Below are 22,479 nucleotides of genomic sequence, written 5' to 3'. Positions count from 1 at the left end.
GTTAGGGTTCTATTAGTAGGGTTGTATAAGAAAGGAGGGTCTCACCTTAAATTATACAAGAAATAAAGCTATCTGCCTGACCAAAGAGACAGGTGTAGTTTCATTCAGTCTTGGATGCTTGATAGGTGTTTTATTTAAATACACTGTTAGGAGTCATTTGGAAGCACACAAGAAAATTTTTTTAGGAACCGGCTAGTGTACTGCTCCATAACTTTCTATCTTCTCATTCCAGGTCGTCACCCTGAACACCTCCCCTTTGGTGCTCCTAATTGCTGGTGTTTCAGGTCACAAGCTTGTTTAACCTTTTGATGTCCGTCCTATCTCCACCTCCCAAGTGCTGGCATGGTAGGCCAGTGGCACCATAGAAAGCTGGGAAAGTGTTAGTGTTTGGATGGCAAGGTGCAGCTGAGAGAGGTGTGAGCAGTCCTAGGTGTGTGCCTTATTGCAATTGCTGGTGCCTGGTGAATATCAGTCAGGTGGTTTGTATTTGAACTGGGTGGACTGGGTACCATTTCAGCGGTGAGGGAGGGGGTCACTCCACTGCACATTGTTTAATGATCTCCATATGCTAGAGAGACCCTGTGGGCAGATGGAGAATTGTCTACTGAGTGAGGAACAAGTTCATGGACGACTCTGCAGACCAGGTGCAAGTTTCTTCTTCAATGCCAATTTCTGCAGGTCTGGGACAGTTGGGAACTACAGAGCTGCATCTTTTTTTTTTTTTTTTTTTTTTTAAAGCTCGTCAAGTAGCAGTTCCTCCCCAACAGCTGCTCAGGATCTTGACTACAGGGTATTTTTTAAAAAATAGATTTATTTATTTAATACGTATTCAACATTCTGCCTCCATGTATGCCTGCACGCCAGGTGAGGGCACCAGATCTCATTATAGATGGCTGTGAGCCATTACGTGGTTGCTGGTAACTGAACTCAGAACCTCTGGAAGAGCCGTCAGTGCTAAAATGTGTAGCCCACAATGGCCTCGAACTCGTGATCCTACTGCCTCCGCCTCCTTCAGCAAATCTTACTGGCAAGCGCCACTATTATGGGCGAGATGCATCTTTTTAATGCACTCTGTCTCTAAGGGAGCTGCCCCTGTCACTCAGGCATCACTATCCAATCACGGCCTCCAGATGGACTTCCAGTCATAACGTGGGCGGGTACTTCCGACCCCCATGGTGAAGGCTCCTGGGGCTCCGCGACTGAGGAAGGGAGACCCTCGTGTTCTGCGTGCTGCGCCTTGACCGGCTGCCGGGAGCTGGGAGGGGAGCGGGGCGAGCTGGGAATCCGCCATGGTGAGCGAGGGGCCGCCGTCCCCATGCGGGGAGGAGCCTTGGGAACAGGTGTGGGGTCCTCCTAGGCTGTGGGAAACAGCCGCCCAACACAGTGAGGTCACACAAGGGCCATGCCACTTCCGGGAGCTGCGCGGGAACCGGCGGGCCAAGTGATTATGTGCCGCCCCCCTCGTGCGCAGGCGCAGAGCGTGGGAGGCGGGAAACCTGGGGTGGAAATGTACTTGTTGCCAAAGTTATGGTGCAGGGCTCATGTATGCCCTGTTTTTACTGTGTCCAGGAAAGGCAGATTTGCTAACTCTCAGAGCCCTGGTGTCTCTAGTGTCTTCTAGAAGTTCTGCACTTGGCACTGAACATTCAGGTGTAGGTAGATCTGTCTGCAGTAATTCTGTGCAGGGTGTGAATTCTGTGCCATTAACACATTTGCGTGTAGATGACAGGGTGGCCCAGTCACGTGTGTCAATAAGGCCATTCTTACTGGGTTTCCTGGCCTCCTGTGTCACAATTAACTCCATATTAATTGTGTTTTCATTTCTAAGTTTGTCCCCCTGTCCTGATGATCTCTTAATTCTTTCCCAGACAGTCCAGTCTTCATTACAGTTGTATGATGTTTTAAATTCAGATGGTGTCAGAGTGTGTGCTGTTTATTTATCTAATCTTATTTGATCATTTTTTCATTCATGATGACCTTTGTCAATTTTCTGTTGTTGGTATGAAAAATTGTTGGACTTTTTACTTTACTGTTGCTGAATCTGTTACTCAATTTTGTACTGAAATAACATTGAGGCTTCCTGTCTGCAATCCTGTAATTTCTCTACTTTTATTTAGTTCGTTGATTCTTTTTATTACAAATTTATAGCTTTGCCTCCAGATATTAGTCAAATTTCAAAGTATTTCTGGCTGTTTTATCCATGGTGACATAAAAGTGATATGTGGATATGGTTTTATTTGTTTATTTAATTTTTCAAGATAGGGTTTCTCTGTGTAGCCTTGGTTGTCTTAGAACTTTGTGTAGACCGGGCTGTTCTCGAACCTAGAGATCCACCTGCCTCTGCCTCTGGGATTAATGGTGTGTGCCACTGCTCCTAGCAAGGGTATGTGTTTTTAATTAGCGCTGTTTATTTATTTTATTCTATGTGTGTGGCTGTTTTGCTTGCATAAATGTATGTTCATTGTGTGTGTGTTTGCTGCCCACAGAAGGCAGTAGGGGGCATCAGATCCTCTGCAAGGGGATTTAGTGATGATTGTGTGCCACCAGATTAGTGCTGGGACCCAACCCAGGTCTTCTACAAGAGCAGTAAGTGGTGGTAAGTGCTGAGCCATCTCTCCAGCCCTAAACTTGACAGATTTTCAAAACTTCATGTGTGTGCATGCACAAGTATATGCTGAAAAGCAAGTGTTGAGAGTTGAGGTTTGCTTAACAATCTGTCTTTGGGGGCTGAGAGATGACTCAGTAAGTATGCTGGTTAGCTTTGGTCAGCTTGACACAAGGTAGAGTCACACTGGTCTGTAGGTAAACCTATGGGGTATTTGCTTGATTAGTGGTTGATGTAATAGGGCCCAACCCACTGTGGTTGGTGCTACCCTGGGCAGGTGGTCCTGAGTTCTATAAGGAATCAAACTGAGCAAGCAATGCTAGCAGGAGGGCAGTAATCAGCACATCTCCAGGTTGTGACCATATTTGGAATGCATAAGCCTATTGTATATACAAGTTGGCAAATCTGTTCCTATCTAGCTCCTCTTTGTTAGGTAGAGCTGGAAGCTTTCTATTTCTATGGAGATTTTTTTTCAATTAATCTCTTAAGTGTGTGGTATGATTTCTTATTGGGAAGGCACATTAATTCCAAAACAGTTACACCTTCCAGCTTTCAGAACAATATTTTTTTTTTTTTTTTTTTTTTTTTGGTTTTTCGAGACAGGGTTTCTCTGTGTAGTTTTGCGCCTTTCCTGGAGCTCACTTGGTAGCCCAGGCTGGCCTCGAACTCACAGCGATCCGCCTGGCTCTGCCTCCCGAGTGCTGGGATTAAAGGCGTGCGCCACCACCGCCCGGCTAGAACAATATTTTTTTTTTTAAAGATTTATTTACTTATTTATTATGTATACAGTGTTCTGCCTGCATATGTCCCTGCAGGCCAGAAGAGGTCACCAGATCTCATTACAGATGGTTGTGAGCCACCATGTGGTTGCTGGGAATTGAACTCAGGACCTCTGGAAGAGCAGCCAGTGCTCTTAACCCCTGAGCCATCTCTCCAGCCCCCAGAACAATATTTTAAGATAAGGTTTGTTCTCTTGACTCTCTTTGGCTTGGTCCCGGTGTTTAGGCCCACAGGGCAATGAGGCTGCTGTCCTCGGGACTCAGCCTCCTCAATCCTCAATTCTTGATTAAAGGTTTGCAGCAGCAAACACTTTTTTTTTTTTTTTTTTTTTTCTTTTCTTTTTTTCCTCAGAGTTTCTCTATGTAGCCTGGGCTGTTCTGGAACTCACACTGTAGACCAGGCTGGCCTCAAACTCACAGAGATTCAGTTGCCTGTTCCTCCTGAGTGCTGAGATTAAAGGCGTGTGCCACCACCACCCTGTAAGTAGCACACACTTCTACAACTACCCATTGGAGTCATGGAATGGGCTGTCCATTGCACTAACAGGGATAGGATTTGTGTGTGGAGCATGGCTTCTCCATTAAGACCAGAATAGAAGGAATAGTTTATTGTGTATACCACAGGGGAAAATAGACTAGGCCATAGCTAGATTGGAGATTGTTTAAGTCAGTGAGCTGCAGGTGTCTCTGTTATCAAAAAGGACATGATTGGGCAAGTGAGTGCCTTTCTGTGTACTTCTCCAGTATGTATTAATTCATACCACGTGAATGAAGGAAAACCAAATTGGTGGGTGTACAGTTTGGGGAGGTTAGCCTGAGCCACTGAAATTTCTGATTGGACAACTCTCTCATGGTGGTAACTGCAAATCTGTTTGTCTCACTTCAGTCAGGTGAGAGCATTGAGACACTGGGCATTTGGCTGTGGCTCGTGTGTAGCATACAGTACTCAGCAGCTAACATTTCACACAGGGCATGGTTATAATGTGGACTTGAGTTCTGTTCAAGATGATGAGTAAAGATCTATTTGCATTTTTCTTCTTCTTTAAAGATTTATTTATTTATTATGTATATAGTGTTCTGTTTGCATGTATCCCTGTAGTCCAGAAGAGGGAGCCAGATCTTATTACAGATGGTTGTGAATCACCATATGCGTGCTGGGAATTGAACTCAGGACCTCTGGAAGAAGATCCAGTGTTCTTAACCTCTGAGCCATCTCTCTAGCCCTATTTGCATTCTTCTACATGCAGACATCTTGTTTGACCAGGACCATTTGTCGAACATGCTGTTTTCCAGTGTGTATTTCTGGCTTCTTTAGCAAAACCCAGGTGTCCATAGGAGTGTGGGTTCTGGCCTGGGTCTTCAATTTTATTTCATTGAAGGATGCGGCAGTTTTTATGCCAGTACCATGTGGTTTTTATCACTATACCTCTGTAGTACAGCATACAGTGTAGAATGGTGAAACCTCCAGCAGTTCTTTTATTGTTCAGAATTGCTTTAGCTATGCTGGGTGTTTTATTTTTCTATCTGAAGTTGAGGATTATCCTTTTGAGGTTTGTAAACATTGTGTTGGGATATTTGATGGGGATTGCTTTGAGCGTGCAGATTGCTTTTGGTAGGATTGCCTTGTTCTAAGAATGTCGAAACTTTCAGAGGTTACATTAAAGACATTCTAGAATTAACATAGGTATGAAGGGTACAGTGTTCACAAGTGATGCTGTAATTATTAGGGTGCCATTGTACAGGCCCCTTCAGTAGCTAATAAGGTAATGGTACACATATTATAAAAGGATGGCTTTGATTTAGTCTAAATGACAAAGTTTCATCCTTAATGTTTAACTCTCTTTCCCACCCTTTAAGAGGGTGGAAGGTACTTGCTAATTCCTTCAAGTTAGTGAACTGAATTGCCAAATTGTAGGAGAGGACTTGACATTCCAACTCCATGCGATTGAACAGGTTCATTAACAGCAGAGCTAATTTCTATAGTTGCATTTGAACTATGTTTGTGTCATCTTAATAATGAGTGAGAATGTTTTCCTTGAGGGGAGCCATAAGGGCTCCAACCAATGACATCCGCATGGGAGATACTAATTAGCATCCGAGGTTTCTCACCTTTACATGGTTGCCCATGTATCCAGTCAGATTCCTTGTTGGAAACCTACATCTCTCAGAACAGTAGATTTGTGGAACTAGTAGCATTAATCTCCTGTCTTCTAAAACCAGATGCATGAAGAATATAAAACTTACTATGATTATCTTGGGTAGTATTAGGAACATGGGTCCAATATGTACAGTTGGCCCTGTTACCTGTCTAGTTACCACAGATAGCAGAGCAAGGAACAGGTTTGTAGCATCCTGAGGTTTCTGAGCCAGTGATCTACTGCCTTCTCTTTGTCACACAAAGTCTTAAGCTGTGCCCAGGTGGGAGGCTCAGCCATCCACTGCAAAGGTTTTTGTACCCCCCCCCCCAGGTATGTCATTCATCTCAGCAGCCAAAGTGTCTGAGAAATTCCTCTTGCTCATGCTGGACTTTCTCAATTTTGCCTGGATCCGCAACCTTTTGTCTCCTGTAAAAACATAGGTTTGACCCCATTGTAACCCTTTCCCTGGTTTTCATTTTGATGTTAAAACATCTTTATAATACACAGGCTGACTCAGTTCAGCAGTCCCCCCCCCCCAGCCTCCGTCTTTCAGCAGCTGTTGTCTCTGTGTCATTAGTTTAAATAATTTAAAGTTAATGAGGCATTGTGCAGTCTGTCTCTGGGGGTCCGTATATCCTCCTTCTGTTTAAAAAGCACCTCCTTTAGTGTGTGATTAGATCTTTTAACAATTGCTTGACCTGCCGGATTATATAGTAACCTTGTAATGTGTTTTATGTTGTGTCAGGAGAAAAATTGTTTTATTTTACTGGAAATATAAGTTGGGCATTATCAGTTTTAATTTGTTTTAATGTCCATTACTGCCATTGTTTCTAATAAATGTGTAATTATAGAATCAGCCTTTTTAGGACTTAAGGTAATAGAAGCCCATTGAAATCTAGAGTATCAATGTTATGATGAATAAATTTAAAGTTTGTAAATTTTGTTAAGTGAAATAAATCCATTTGTCAATTTTATTATTTTTATTATTATTTGTGTATGTGTATACTTCAAGGATTAGTTCCTCCAGGTAATGGAATTTGATTATACAAAGAACATGTAGGATAGTTTTTTTTCTTTTAAATTAATTTCCTTATCTTGTTGCTAGGTAATCGAAATTGTTTTTTTTAAGCCTTGGCTATTAACGTTTTTTTTTTAATGAAGTTCAGAAGCTTCCAACACATTTCCTATCAGTAGTTGATCAATGTTTAAATTTCCTTTTCTAATTGTCTAGAAACCCAGTATGAGACTGAATATGAGTGATATATTGTGGATAATTTCTCACCAGGATTGATTGATGTAGTTTCAAGAATAGCAAAGTCAATTCTGAATTATCAGCAATAAGTTTAGCAGTTTCTATATACAATACAACCCTTTCTGCATATAGAGAATTAGTAAGTATATTAAGAGATGCATAAAGTCTAATAAAACTATCAGAATGGCATAGTTTTTCATGATTTCTGAACTGAACTTCGAATTACTTTACTGATCTTTCCTGCTTTATAACTGACCATTCCTAACTTATGTGTGTCAGTATAAAGTGAAGAGCCCCAGAAATAGTGCTCTTTCCATTACGCAAAGAAGATAACATTCATTTTTTTTTTTTAAAGATTTATTTATTATGTATACAGCATATATGACTGCAGGCCAGAAGAGGGCACCAGATTCCATTACAGATGGTTGTGAGCCACCATGTGGTTGCTGGGAATTGAACTTAGGACCTCTGGAAGAGCAGTCAGTGCTCTTAACCTCTGAGCCATCTCTCCAGCCCCTCAATTTTTTTTTATAAACTGAGGTCACTTACTTTTTGGACATTTATTGTTAATTTTGCCCAAGAAATTACTACAAACTCATAGTCAATCATCATTAGTCACCCATAATTGTATAATTTCAGCACTAGAATAGGGTACTGCATATTCAGCTGGATTCATTTCTCAGAATTTATGAAGTCTTATTATTTCCCTTATAATTAATTTACAAACCTTTTCTATACAGGTTTTTAACATTTTACTCTGATTGTGAGCTAAGAAGATTCATTTAAAAATAGTATCTTCCCTTGTATAGTAAGTCCACTAGGGGAGTGAGTGGAAGGTAAAATTACTAAAATATATCCAGTTGTGAGATCTACTGATCCACAAAGGCATTTTGTAATTTTTGTTTTACTTGGGCCATTTTTATTTTCAGCTTTAGCTGTTAATTGTGTTATCTAAGTCACCTTGTAAAAATTGAAACAAATTACATAATTCTTGAATAGATAAAGTAATTTCAGGCTGTAAAGATCCCATAGGTTGATTTATTTTATAGCTCTCAGGATGTCTGCAGGAGGATACTGCTCTGTATTTGTTTGAGTTATCATGGCATATTCCTGAGCCTGTATAGTTAAGTCTAGGCCTTCACAACCGCACTATCTAATAAGCTAACAACCTGCTCTGTTTCAGGATGGAACATGTTCTGTACTTTTTTTTTTTTTATAGAATTTAACCAAGAATTTTCAGAGAGCAACTTAAAGAGCAGAGCCAAATCTGCAGTAACAGATAAGAGCATACCCAATAATATAGTTTAAAATCATGAATTTGTTCTTTTAGTTCACTTACTGTGAAAATTAAACATTCATTTAAACATTAATTAGACAATCAAGAGAAGAGAACATCTTACACACAATGAGTGACTGATATCTCTGCAAATTTAAACAGCATTGGCTTAGTACTTAGTACTTAGTGCTGGGTTTTTAAGGTGTGTTCCACCACCTCCCTGCTCAATATTTTTTAAAGATTATTTATTTATTATGTATACAGTGTTCTGTTTGCATGTATTCCTGCAGGCCAGAAGAGGGAGCCAGATCTCATTACAGATGGTTGTGAGCTACCATGTGGGTGCTGGGAATTGAACTCAGGACCTCTGAAAGAACAGCCAGTGTTCTTTACCTCTGAGCCATCTCTCCAGCATCTCAATTGTTGTTTTTCTAGAAGTAGGGCTTGTTTTACTTTTTTCTTTCCCCCATGAAGGGGCCATTGATAATGAGTTATTCTCACTATTATGAAAAAATAAAAAACATTTTCGATCAATGGACCCTCAGTATTGAGTAATTTCCCATATAAGACAAAAACAAAAAATATTTAAAGCAAAACTAAGCAAACAAACAACAAGAAACTTGTCAGCTCTGGTGGTGCTCTGGCTGCAGCAGGGAAGCCTCCTCCTTTGTCCTTTGTGATTCTGGTCTGCAGCTGTACTCTTCACTGGGTCTTTATCAGAAGGAGCCTTTTCACCTCCTCTGTTTTTACTGGGAAGCGGCTTTTTAAAAAATTTTTTTGTTTATGGGACCTTTTAATTTTTAGGCCTTGATTCAATATTCCCCTCCCCTTTTAAATTTTCTTCCCTCTTCTCTTGGGAAGGTTTCCTTTTTATTTTCTTTCTTTACTCCTTCTTTACTGTGAAGTGTGGTGATATTGTGTTCCCCAAAATATTGTGTACCCTAATAAACTTCTCTGGGGTCAGAGAACAGAACAGCCACCAAATAGACATAGAGGCCAGAAAATGGTGGCACACACACCTTTAATCCTATCACTTGGGAGGTAGAGATCCATCCGGATCTATCTGAGTTCAAAGCCCTTAGGAGGAAGCTTTTGGAGGACTATAGTCTCACCACATTCCTTTGTTTTTTTTGAAAGTGAGCAGCTCCCTTCCTTCTCATGTATGCATGCCATACCTGCATTAGAGACTCCCTGTTTTTTTTGGGTTTTGGTTTTTTGAGACAGGGTTTCTCTGTGACAGTCCTGGCTGTCCTGGAATTCACTTTGCAGACCAGACTGGCCTCAACTCAGAGATCTGCCTGCCTCTGCCTCCTGAGTGCTGGGACTACAGGCGTGTGCTACCACGCCCGACTCTGTTCTTAACTAATGTAAAGTAAAGGAGAAGCAATTGCTTTTTCTTGCCAATCCATATTTCTTGCCTGATTATTTTTATGTTTATATTTTTGGCAGATTGTATCAGGTTTTTGTACATGTCAGGCATTTGCACTTGTGCTGAACTTTACCCATGTCATGACTTTTGAACTTTGGCATTGGTGTCATTTTTCAGAGCAAAAATGCATTCATTCATGAAATTAATAGTGATCTCCTAAATCACTGGATTGTCGATGTATAATATTGTCCCTACCTTTGTGTATGTTTTTATACTATCATATTGTTTTCAAATGTGTGGTCTTATCTGTTGACCCATCTGTCTATACTCTGTCCCTTTTTGTGTTTGTTTTACTGGTTTAGGATCAGTATTTACTTTACTAATGTTCTTGAGAACTCATTGATCTGCCAGACAGCAACTGAATAAACATGCTTTGCTTCCTTGGATTTATTAGTCTTACAGTTCAATTGGGGTCACCCCAGCTTATGATAGACAAGTGCAGAACTGGCAGGAATGTTTAACTCTATAGAAGAATTTTGAGTGAGGCCTGAGTGCTTTCTGTTTTTTAGTTTGAGACAGGGTTTCACTATGTACCTTTGGCTGTCCTGGCACTCTCTACATAACCAGGCAGGCTTGGAAATCTCAGGGTTTCACCTGTCTCTGCCTCCCATGGTTTGGGATTTGAGATGTGCACCACCACACCCTTATTGCCCATCCTTTCTTGACATAATAACTTTGATAAAATTCTGCTAAATAGTGTTACTTAGGTTGCATGTCTTTCTGTATACATTACTAGACACTTCTCCTGATGTGCCGTATTCTATTGTTTAGTCACTGGAATGAAAGGTGTCATTCTCTTTTTATGTTTCCTTTCAAAATGAGTTGGTGACTGCATTTGATATTTACTGACCAATGTCATTGACTGTTTTGAGCACACAAAATTATATAAATATATTCTCAATGAAGTGTATATTTGCAATTCAGTCTCATCATTTCAATTAAGAACATATATATGGGATATTTTAGGATGCAGTGACCTATGAGGATGTGCATGTAAACTTCACTCATGAAGAGTGGGCTTTGCTGGACCCTTCCCAGAAGAGTCTCTACAAAGATGTGATGATGGAAACCTACTGGAACCTCACTTGTATAGGTAAGAATGTGAGCTTTCTGTCACTTTTTAACTTAAGGGGACAAGCTATTTTCTTTGGATTGGTGCTCTTCTATGATTTTGCATATGAAAGGGGGATAATCTGGTGAATAAATCAGGCATGGTGGTAAGTTTCATGAAAGATAGTAATTTCAAGTGTGCCTAATTTCCAGTAATATATCACATACATTTTCTGGTACTGTATTTTAGGTTACAAATGGGAAGACCATAATATTGAAGAACATTGTCAGTGCTGTAGAAGAAATGGAAGGTAATTTTCATGTGCAAGTTTGTATATATGTATGTTTGTGATAAATATCAGATCCTCGGTTGCTGGCTTCCTCCATCACTGATGCAGTATGTCAAATCAAACCAAATTACTAAATCCAGATTTAATAAACAGAACATAGCAAATCAGCACACTTTCAGGGGCTCTCAGGCAGTCAGGAGACAGAACAGGAGAGCACCCATGGCAGATCTATGGGCCAGGTTTTAAATAGCCAGTAGGCATGGGCATGGTCCCAGACAACTCTGGGGGAGGAGCTGCCAGTAGTGGGCTTTCCACAATGGGACCCCCTGAGCTAGAGATTGGAAACTCACAACGTTTTTGGGTGTATATGGGTGCAGGTTAAAGTCTATCTATTTCCTGTTTGCATGGAATGATGTGGGGAGGTTGGAGTTGGGATTATGGGTGGAGCAGCATTTGGTTAGCTGCCATCCAAGAGACCTCAGGAATCTGTTTTTTTTCCCATTTTTTGAGACATGGTTTCTCTTTGTAGCTTTGCTTTGAATTTACAGAGATCTGCCTGCCTCTGCCTTCTGAGTGCTGGGATTAAAGGTGTGTGCTACCACCTCTAGGCACAGGAATCTGTTCTTGAGGAGACAGAATCCAGGGTACTAGGAGAAAAAAAATAGATTATTATCACTGGTCCTCTGAATAAGGCTACCCATTGGTAGTAGGAAGACTGCCAGAAAGAATGGAACTGAGAAGTGTCCTGGTTGTACAAAAGGGTGAATGAGTGAGGCATGAGGGTAGATATGCCCTTAATTGGGACATCTTGGAAATCTAGGTTTTAGTTGCTGGTTAGGTGCCCACTTGTGCCTAGAGAGGTGGTACCAGCAGTGAAGTGCCAGGAGCTTGGGGAAACGGCATGCCAAATCTAGGGATGATGATGTGTTCCAGGAGTACTGGATCCATAGCATCTGCTGTTTCCCTGGAATTTGTGAGAACATGCCTCCTGTGAATGTGTCATAAGACTTAAGAGATATGGAACTTTTTACAAGTGGGCATGTAGGTAAAATCAACCTGTTATTATTCTCCCAGTTGGTGCCCTTGCTTGGTTTGCATCTTTGGAGCTGTTGCAGGGGCTGGTGTATGTGGAGGGCCCCTGCAGGTTTGGCCTTGTCCCAGGAAGGAAGAGTGAACCTACAGAATGTGCTCAAAAATGAGTGGGGTCAAATTAGACTCTGGAAAGTAATAATAGTTTCCATCAGGCCAGACTGCTTTACAAAGTATCAGAACCCTTTTCCCAGGTACCTTCAGGTGTCTGTAAAACTACTGGAACATTTTATATCTTGGTGGCATGGTAAAAAGCTATGGCCTTGGGTTAAGGCATGAACATTTTTAAGTCTAAATTCACTGAACAAAGGAGGTTGTGTGAATGAAGGAGGAGGGAGTTGAACATACCTGAAAGGTTCTGTATCCTCTCTACTGCTAAACTATCTCTAAAAGCTGAAAAGATTAAAATCCACCAAAATTTAAAGACCCCTGAAGACTGTTTGTAATCAGTGCTCTGTCAGTTTATCAAAACTGCATTAATCAAAGCTAAAATTTTGAATGTCTTAAGTTATATTTGAAGCCAATTTATCCTGTACCATGGAGTTTGTGAATGAGGCACACCTGTATGTATTTTTAATAGGAAACTTACTAATGAACTACTAAGGTCCTTGTAGCCTTGGAATTGGGGGTTCTCTTACACTCGCAAATCTATTAGTACCCTGGTCATCAAACACCATCAGATCTGAGAAGGATAAGTAAATGAGCAGGAGTTAGCCAGCTTTCCAGTTACCCAGGCAGTCCCAATTTTTTCCGTAGTAACTGGAGAATAAGTCCCAGAGGTAGCATTTGTTTACATTCCAAGTGCAGAGGAACTGAGAGATTCTTTGTGGAGTAGAAATTTGGGTAGATCAACCTATCTGTCTTGGCAGAGTGGGACAGTTGTTCCCTCATTGCTCCACTTATTCACAGTCTGGACATGATCTCAGCAGCAGTTTAAGGTGTAAAGCAGCTTTTCACTGTGTGGCTGGCTTTGTTACATTTGAGGCAAGCCTCCAGGTGGAGTATCTTCTGTGGCCATCCATCTTCTTGGAGAAGATGCAGGATGCTTCCAGGAGTTGGCATGTCTCTTATAAAAAGCTATTATATTAAGTGCCATATTCTCAGATCTCTAAGGATGTTTGAGAATCTTAGGTATATCTAAATCAGACAAATGTTGTTTAGGCTTAAATTTGAAGGCATATGTAAGTTAAGTCTGGACATACAGTTTACCCAATTAGTTACAGCTTACCAGTGTTAGTAAGAGCAAGAAGATTCAGTCTGTAATTTTTAGTGGACAGGTGGTGATGAGGTTGGTAGACATGGTGGTGGTGGTAGTTGCATTGGTGGTTGCGTAGGTGGAGGCAACTCTGGTGGGAGGGACGAAAGGAGGAGGGACCAAACAGAATAAACTGCCTGGAGACATTTATGTAGTAGTTCAGGGTGTGAGAGCAGACAGGGGCAGAGAGAACAGACAGGAACAGGACAGGAATTATCAAACAGAAATATATCTTAACCCAAATTCTATTGGAGAACTAATGTCTCCTTGGTGGGCCCAGTCCAAGAGGTTACCTTTACTAAAGATGGTGGTGAAATATCTTTAACCTCAATCAAACTGGCCGCTGGCTGCATGGTCACCCTTCGTAAAGATGGCTGTGAAGTCATTGACCTCTCTCTCTGACCTTAGCCAAAATGGCGCCTGCCCAGGTGGCTGGCTGCCTGTAATTAGAGTAGTGGCAGACCACGTGATGTTCTCCAGCACAGTTTCAATCTGGAGTCACAAGCCTTATAGGTTTCAAAACATCCAATTAGCAAGACACATTCAGGACACATAAACTCAGGCATTCAAAAACTGTCAGAAACACACATGTGTGGCCACACCATTCATACATTTCCACCAACACCTTTAAGGACAAGACAAGCAAACCATGCCACAATAGATGTCACAGGTTCAATCATAGCCATGTGAGAGGCATGTTGTAGGCCTGTCCACGCACTTCATGCCATGCCTTCCATTTATCATATAAGGTATACACATTGATGAGAAGATTGGGTGTGTCCAAGACCTTTTATAAGCAAAGCTTCCATATTAAAGGTAGTGTTCCTCATTTTCTTGTAGGGAGTGATTTAGCATAGTTTACTGAAAGGAGCACTGTTTGATTGACTTGGAGATGTAGAAGCATGAATCTATTCTACATCTGTATGACACATAAAACATTCCATTATGGAAATGCAATATGAAAACCTGTGTTATTTTCCTTTAGCAGGTGTGTCATCTGTCACTCTGGACACAATCCATGTGAGCATAAGGGACATGGAAAGAAACATTGTAGTTCTGTCTCTCTCAGAACAACTGGAAGATATGTGGTAGTCCCCACTATGAGAAGACATGATGACTGTGATACAAGTTTACAATTACCTGGTTTTCCAACTTCAGTGGGAATTCATCAACAAGCTCTCATTAGAGTAAATGAGTACCAGGAATATGGAAATTCATCTCTCTCTTCTGGTTCACTGTGCACATGTAGTGTGGCTCACAGTATAAGAAAATGTTATAAATGCAATCAGTGTGGTCTAACTCTGAGTTCTTCACGTTCTGTTCAAAGACATGAAAAACCTCATGTGTTAAGAAAAAATAATAAATGTGAGTCATCGACTAAAGGCTTTAGCTGTTACAGGCATCTTCAAACACACCAAACACCCAATAATGAAGAGAATCTCTATGAATACAATCAATGCGATAAAGCCTTTAGATGTGATTGCTCTTTAAAACACCAAAGAACTCATTTGGAAGGAAAGCCCTGTTACTATAATCAAAGATGTAAAGGCTTTGCATGTCACAGTCTTCATCAAATACATAGAATTCAAACTAGGGAGAAAAGGTATGAATCTCAGCAATGTGATAAATCCTTTGCATATCCCATAATACATAATAGAAGTTACACTGGAGAGAAACCCTATGAATGTAATCAATGTGCTAAAGCCTTTCCAGAGAAAAGAAGCCTTCTCAGTCATGAAAGATTTCATACTGAAGAGAAAGCCTATAAATGTAATGAATATGGTAAAGCCTTTAGAGGGAAGAATAGTCTTCTCATTCATGAAAGAATTCATAAAGAAAAGAAACCCTATGAATGTCATGAATGTGGTAAAGCATTTGCATATAACAGTCATCTTCTCAGTCACTTAAAACATCATACTGGAGAAAAACCTCATGAATGTAATCAATGTGGGAAAGCATTTGCACAGATGCGTGATCTTCACAGACATGAAAGAATTCATACTGGAGAGAAACCCTATCAATGTCATGAATGTGGTAAAGCCTTTGCACGAAAGAGGTATCTTCTCAGTCATGAAAGAATTCATACTGGACAAAAACCTTATGCATGTAATCAATGTGGTAAAGCCTTTCCATATAATAGTCGTCTTCTCACTCACTTAAAAACTCATACCGGAGAGAAACCCTATGAATGTAATCAATGTGGCAAACCCTTTGCACAGAAGAGTCATCTTCTTGGTCATGAAAGAATTCATTCTATAGAGAAACCTTATGCATGTAATTACTGTGGTAAAGCCTTTCCATATAATAGTCGTCTTCTCACTCATTTAAAAACTCATACCGGAGAGAAACCCTATGAATGTAATGAATGTGGTAAACCCTTTGCACAGAAGAGTCATCTTCTCAGTCATGAAAGAATTCATACTGGAGAGAAACCCTATGAATGTAATCAATGTGGTAAAGCCTTTGCAGAGAAGAGTCATCTTCTCAGTCATGAAAGAATTCATAATGGTGAGAAACCCTATGAATGTAATCAATGTGGTAAAGCCTTTGCACAGAAGAGTCATCTTCATAGACATGAAAGTCTTCATACTGGAGAGAAACCCTATGAATGTAATCAATGTGGTAAAGCCTTTGCACGGAAGAGTAGTCTTCAAAGACATGAAAGAATTCATAAAGGAGAGAAACCCTATGAATGTATGCAATGTGGTAAAGCCTTTGCAGAGAAGAGAAATCTTCAAAGACATGAAATAATTCATAGTGGAGAGAAACCCTAGGAATGTAATCAATTTGTTTAAGCCTTTGCAGAGAAGAGTCATCTTCACAGTCACGAAAGAATTCATACTGGAGAGAAACCCTATGAATGTAATTAATGTGGTAAAGCCTTTGCACGGAAGAGTAGTCTTCAAAGACATGAAAGAATTCATAATGGAGAGAAATCCTATGAATGTATTTAGTGTGGTAAAGCCTTTTCACAGACGAGTCATCTTTACAGTCATGAAAGAATTCATAGTGGTAAGGAACATTATGAATGTAATCAATGTGGTAAAACCTTGGCACAGAAGAGTCATCTTCTCAGTCATGCAAGAATACATACTGGAGAGAAACCCTATGCATGTAATCAATGTGGTAAAGCCTTGCAGAGAAGAAAAATCTTCGCAGACATGAAATAATTCATAGTGGGGAGAAACCCTATGAATGTAATCATTGTGGTAAAACCTTTGCACAAAAGAGTCATTGTAGATGTAAACAACCGTCTTATTAAATAAGAAACACAGAACAAATGCAAAGAAGAAAGCCAGGAAGTCAGAGCTAAGAGCTAAAACCTTACCCTTCCTCCTATGGTGGTCCTACCTCTCCGAACCAGAGCTACTTTCAGTGTGAAAGTCTTTATATAGACTTTCAGTTCTGCCTTCTCATTGGTTGTAAACCCAACCACATGACTGCCTCGTCAATGCCTGTGTGTATAGACCTCCAGGTCTTCTATGGTTGGTATTGAGATTAAAGGCGTGTGTATCCAATGCTGGCTGTGTCCCTGAACACACAGAGACTTACCTAGCTCTGCCTACCACGTGCTGGGATTACGAACGTACCCCACCTATGGCTTGCTAATAGCTCTGACCCCCGGGCAACTTCATTTATTAACATACAAATAACATTTTAATGCAAATAAAATATCACCATATTTACCCTTCTCTACTTTAGTAAAAAGAAAAAAGGAAAAAAGCTTATAATTAATGTAAGAAAAACTATATACAAAAGTACAATAACTATATACAATATATATAAGTAATAAATACCTAAACAATGTCTAGTTCATTTGTATTTGACAAATTCAGAAAAAAATAATTCCATTATCTATCCTATTGTATCTAATTCACTTTCTATCCTAATTAATCTTCAACTATAACTAATCTTCAACTCCCTCAGAGACCCAAGAAGGAAATAATATTAGCTAACAAAAATAAAAACAGGAAGTACATTCAAGCAACTTCCAAAAAATTGTGATTTGACAGAAACAGCCAGCTGCTTGGACAGTCATCTGTTTCTCTGCAGTATTGGGGCATCATCTTCAGCCTATAGGCTTAGCATATCTGACAGACTTATTTGTGAAGTAGGATGTACACAAGGTCAACAGTTCAACCTCACATTGGGTGAGATCAGTCTATATACCAGAAACACCTGGATTTCACTAGTGTCATGTCATGATTCAGGATTTTGAATTCTGGAAATTGTTGATGTTTTTTGAATTCATCTGTCCATTCTTCTTGGCTATGTGTGTATGTGGCTTCATCTCAGTATCCTGTTCACCACATCCCTCTATTAAATGCCATTCTACTATTGAGAGGCGTGAACTTAATTACTCTTCAAGAATAACTGTTTCAGCTGCTGTTCCATTGCACATCAGAAGCCATCGGCCCACTGCCTGTTCAGCTGCCTTCAAAGAAAAGGGCACTGTACCTTTTCTGGATTGCGAAGTCCACTTCAGGGATGGTGCCATATTGTCCTGGCCTCAGAAGATGACTTTTGATAAAGCCAGAACCACACTTGTTTTGGTAAGAATTAGTAGTCCTTTTTTTCATGTCCTGTCTGTCCTGTTTGTCAGCAGTTGATTCAAGGATCCTTTGTTGTCCAGTGGCTAACTTTTACCACAATGAAAGTTAACTCCAATTGCAGTTTTTTCAATGAAGTAGATTGGTACTGCCAGGAGCCGACATGTCTCATAGTCATAACAAAAAGAAAAATTTTCTAAGTTATTAAAACATTTTAAATGCCATATTCTGTAGATCTCTGAAGGGTTTGAAGATGACCTGTCTTTCTCAAATATATCTGCTCAATCTTGAAAACATACTTAATATGACTACAAGTTCTATTATAATGTCTAAGTACTAACTTTCATTTTTTTATATCCTAATAGTTGATAATAACAACATTCAAGAATCAGAAAATTGTATTACATTGTTAAATGAATGTTATAAGTACAATTAGAAATATACATATAGCATTTTCTAACAATATCAATTTCAATATATATAATTTGTATACAATATAAAACAATCTAATCCAATGTAAAGTGTTTACATTTTTCTTTTGTTTCTTTTTTTTTTTTAAACAAGAACCTTTAATCTAATCTCCTTTCCTTAGCCCTTTTCCTAACCCTTGACAACAACTTGTAACCAACCCCCCAATCAATGAAAGTTATCCCAGACCCAAAACCCATGAATAAACCAAGAAAACCACCCGCCCCACACCACCTCTTTGGGAATGTGGGCGTCGTATTCTTGAAATTGCTTCCTGCTTGGTATGGGCTAAGGTATCTTTATCCTGAAAAGAAAAATTTTAGGATAATTTTCAAATTCTAAGAAAGGTAAATCTATCCTTCGTTATCCAGTGTGTGTGTAATGCCAAAGTTCAGGGTTTATCTCAAATCCTTATTCAAGTAGTCTTTGAGACTGGATCATCTCAGGTAGCCCTCTCAAAATTGCTGTGAGCACTTTGTAGTTCAAAGCTGATCTGTAGATGATGTTTGTTAGCTTAGTGATATTATTATTGTCCACATGGAATTGTTGTTGTGGGGCCCAATCTTCTTCCTGGAGACTTCAGTTGATGTTAGGCCTGGCCGTGAATTCCTGCAGAAAACTGATAAGAGACTCGAACACAAAGACATATATGGAGCTAATTGAAGCCTTTTTTCTTATTAGAATTAGTTAGTACTCTATATGACCATTCATATCTTAACAGTTTAAAATGTGTGTGTGTGTGTGTGTGTGTGTGTGTGTGTGTGTGTATGAAATATATATTTCATACTTTGAGAAAAGTTTAAGGAATCAGAATAGAATCAAAGAGTTGAGATTAGTAATAGAATAGTCCCTTAATTATTTTGGCTTTTCTCCTGTTCCATACCAGAAGATGGCTCTTTTATTCTGGCATGATACAGGGAATTTGCATTTTCCTTTTAACAACATGCTTGAGTTTAAAGGAGAGAGCCATTCTTCAACTCCAAAGTCAGCTTTAAATTTTAATTGAACTGGGACTATTAGAAGACCAATAGTGTTAAATCTTTAGAGAAAAGCAGAAACAAACATTTAGGAAGACATAAAATTTTTTAGATGATATACCCATACGCCATTTCACTCTGTTTCCTGGGATAGATGATTTGTCCCTTTTCTTCAGTTGTCTCATTTGTCTAGTGTTCTTCAAATTCCTTAACCTTCATTCTCCTAAAAGACAAAAACAAAAACCTTTCCCCAAGGTTTTTTGGGGACGTTCTTTTTGGCAAGTTATTATCTGATTAAATGAAAAGGCATGTGTTACTAATATAAGTTAGTTAAATTGGATGTTCATGCTAGCTGATGAACTATCACCTCCTCTAATTAAGAGGTCTCTCTTTTTCAAATCGAACATTTATCAATTTTGATGGTACCCACAGCTTATCTTCTCCTGTAGAAACAAAAGCAAAAGCTCTTCCCCAATGTAACACATATCCTGGTTTCCATTCTGATGTCAGCACATCCTTAAAGTATATAGGCTGATTTAATTCTGTAGTCTTTTCTATTATCCAATGTCTCTCTGCACCTGTTGTTTCTTTCTCATTGGTATTGAGAAAATTCAAAGTTAATAGAGTATTATGCAGTCATTTCTGGTTTTTTTTTTTTTACCCCTTTCTGTTTATTTAGCATATCTTTTAGAGTTCTGTTTGATCTTTCTATAACTGCTTGACCTGTAGGATTATGTGGTATACCTGTAATATGGTTTATATTGTAATAAGCAAAAAACTGTTTCATTTTAACAGAGACATATGATGGAGCATTGTCAGTTTTAGTTTGTGCAGGTATAACCATGATGGCCATAACTTTTAGCAAATGAGTGATTACAGAATCAGCTTTTTCAGAACTCATTTCAGTTGCCCATTGAAATCCTGAATAAGTATCGATGGCATGGTGTACATATTTCAATTTTCCAAATTCTGCATAGTGAAACACGTCCATCTGCCAGATTTCATTCCTCTGAGTACCCTTTGGGTTATATCTTGCTGGTAATGGCGTTTGATTGTAGAAGGAACAAGTAGGACATTTCTTTACTATTTCTTTGGCTTGTTGCCAGGTTATGGAAAAATCCTTTTTTAAGCCTTTACTATTGACATGATGTTTTTAATGAAATTCTGAGGCCTCCAGCACATTTTGTGGTGGTATTCTAATTGTACTGAAATGTGATTTTGATTGTATGTTAATAAATAAAGTTGCCTGGGGGTCAGAGCTATTAGAGCCATTGACAGAGTGTGGCGGTGGTGACGCACACCTTTAATCCCATAGATCTCTGTGTGTTCAGGGATATAGCTAGCATTGGAGACATATGCCTTTACGATCTGGGGGGCTATACATACAGACAGTGACGAGGCAGTCACGTGTTTGTGTTTACAACCAATGACAAGGCAGAATGACTATGAAACGACTTACACACAGGGAAATAGCTCTCTTTTGGGAAGCTGGAACCATGGCAGGAGGAAGGATGAGATTTTAGCTCTGAGCTCTGACCTCTCGGCTTTCTCTTTTACATTGGTTCTGTGTTTCTTATTTAATAAGACGGTTGGTTACATCTACAACATTTCCTATCAATAATTTATCAATCTCATCATTGTCTTGTGCTAGAGAGCCTGGCAGACCAGTATGGGATCGGATGTGAGTTATATATAAAGGATGACTCCTTTTCCTGATTGTATCTTGAAATTGAATGAATAGTGAAGTATCAGGGATAAATTCTGTGGTCTCAATATGTAATACTACTCTTTCAGCATACTGAGAGTCAGTTACTACATTGAGTGGTTCTGAAAAATCCCTTAATACCAACAGAATAGCATACAATTCTGATTTTTGAACTGAATTATAAGGACTTTGAACCACTTTACTTAAATTTTTGGATTTGTAACCTGCCTTTCCTTGTTTGATGGCATCTGTATAAAATGTACAACTCCAGATAAGGGTTTTTTCTGGTACAATTTGAGGCAAGATCCAATCAGCTCTCTTTATAAGATCAATTCTATTGCTTTTGGGATATTTGCTGTTAATTTCTCCCAAAAAATTACTGGAAGCTTTTTCCCAAGGTTCACTTTCAATCCATAATTTTTCCTTGTCCTCTTTAGTTAAAGGTACGACAATTTCTGCTGGGTCTATACCTGCTTGTAGCTAGAGTTTTCCTGCATTGCCCACAGTCAGGACAAATCTCTGTCACCTGCCAGTCCCACAGGCACTCAGACCCAACCAAGTAAACACAGAGACTTATATTGGTTACAAACTGTATGGCCATGGCAGGCTTCTTGCTAACTGTTCTTATAGCTTAAATTAATCCATTTCCATAAATCTATACCTTGCCACGTGGCTCATGGCTTACCAGCATCTTCACATGCTGCTTGTCTTGGTGGTGGCTGGCAGTGACTCCTTCTGCCTTCCTGTTCTTTCTTTTCTCCTCTCTGTTAGTCCCGCCTATGCTTCCTGCCTAGCCACTGGCCAATCAATGTTTTATTTATTGAACAATCAGAGTAATTTGACATACAGACCATCCCACAGCACCTGCTAATTGACAAAGTCTCAATTTTCCTTTCCAAATCAAGTCAGAGATTTTTTTCACACAAGTTTTTAATTTTTTTACTTGGTTTATTTGGTAAAAATATCCATTCTAATATAATATCTTCCCTCTGCATTAATATTCCTATTGGAGAATGCCTAGAATGTAAAAAACCAAAATGCAATACAGCTTTGGAGCAATACGATCTATGTGCCCTTCATGTACTTTCTTTTCTACCAAGCCAATTCTTTCTCAGATTCAGGTGATAATTCTCTTGGACTGTTTATATCCTTGTAACCTTCTAAGATTTTGAACAAATTATTTAATTTGTCATTTTTTACCCCAACAATAGTTCTTAGATGTGAAATGTCTCCAAATAATCTTTGAAAGTCATTAAGAGTCTGTAGTCTATCTCTCCTAATTTGCACCTTTTGGGGTCTAATTTTTTGTAGCTCTATTTTATATCCTAAATAATTAATAGAATCTCCTCTTTGTATCTTTTCAGGAGCAATTTGTAATCCCCAGCAAGGCAAAAGTTTCTTTACTTCTTCAAACATTCTTTCTAAAGTATCTGCATTTGAGTCAGCTAATTAAATATCATTCATATAATGATAAATTATAGATTTAGGAAATTTTTTAAGTACCACTTCTAATGGCTTTTGTACAAAATATTGGCACAGAGTTGGGCTATTCAACATTTCCTGTTGGAGGACCCCCTATTGAAATCTTTTAACCAGTTGAGAATTATTATAAGTAG

General features: G+C 39.2%; 1 pseudogene across 1 annotated transcript in view; it reads left to right on the top strand.

The window, feature by feature from the left end:
- The first annotated feature begins 824 nt into the window (after nucleotides 1-824).
- Nucleotides 825-22,479, top strand: part of LOC102921859 (uncharacterized) — a 31,365-nt pseudogene continuing 9,710 nt past the window's right edge. Inside the window, exons 1-6 of the transcript XR_013047064.1 lie at nucleotides 825-1,292; nucleotides 10,446-10,572; nucleotides 10,780-10,840; nucleotides 14,152-16,243; nucleotides 16,306-16,415; nucleotides 20,953-20,962. The product of XR_013047064.1 is annotated as an uncharacterized LOC102921859 (transcript). The remainder of the gene's footprint in view (nucleotides 1,293-10,445; nucleotides 10,573-10,779; nucleotides 10,841-14,151; nucleotides 16,244-16,305; nucleotides 16,416-20,952; nucleotides 20,963-22,479) is intronic.

This window comes from Peromyscus maniculatus, chromosome 22 (genome assembly GCF_049852395.1).
Source record: "Peromyscus maniculatus bairdii isolate BWxNUB_F1_BW_parent chromosome 22, HU_Pman_BW_mat_3.1, whole genome shotgun sequence".
Lineage (NCBI taxonomy): Eukaryota > Metazoa > Chordata > Mammalia > Rodentia > Cricetidae > Peromyscus > Peromyscus maniculatus.
The sequence above is the reverse complement of the archived record's forward strand: the minus strand, read 5'-3'. Positions and strand labels throughout refer to the sequence as shown.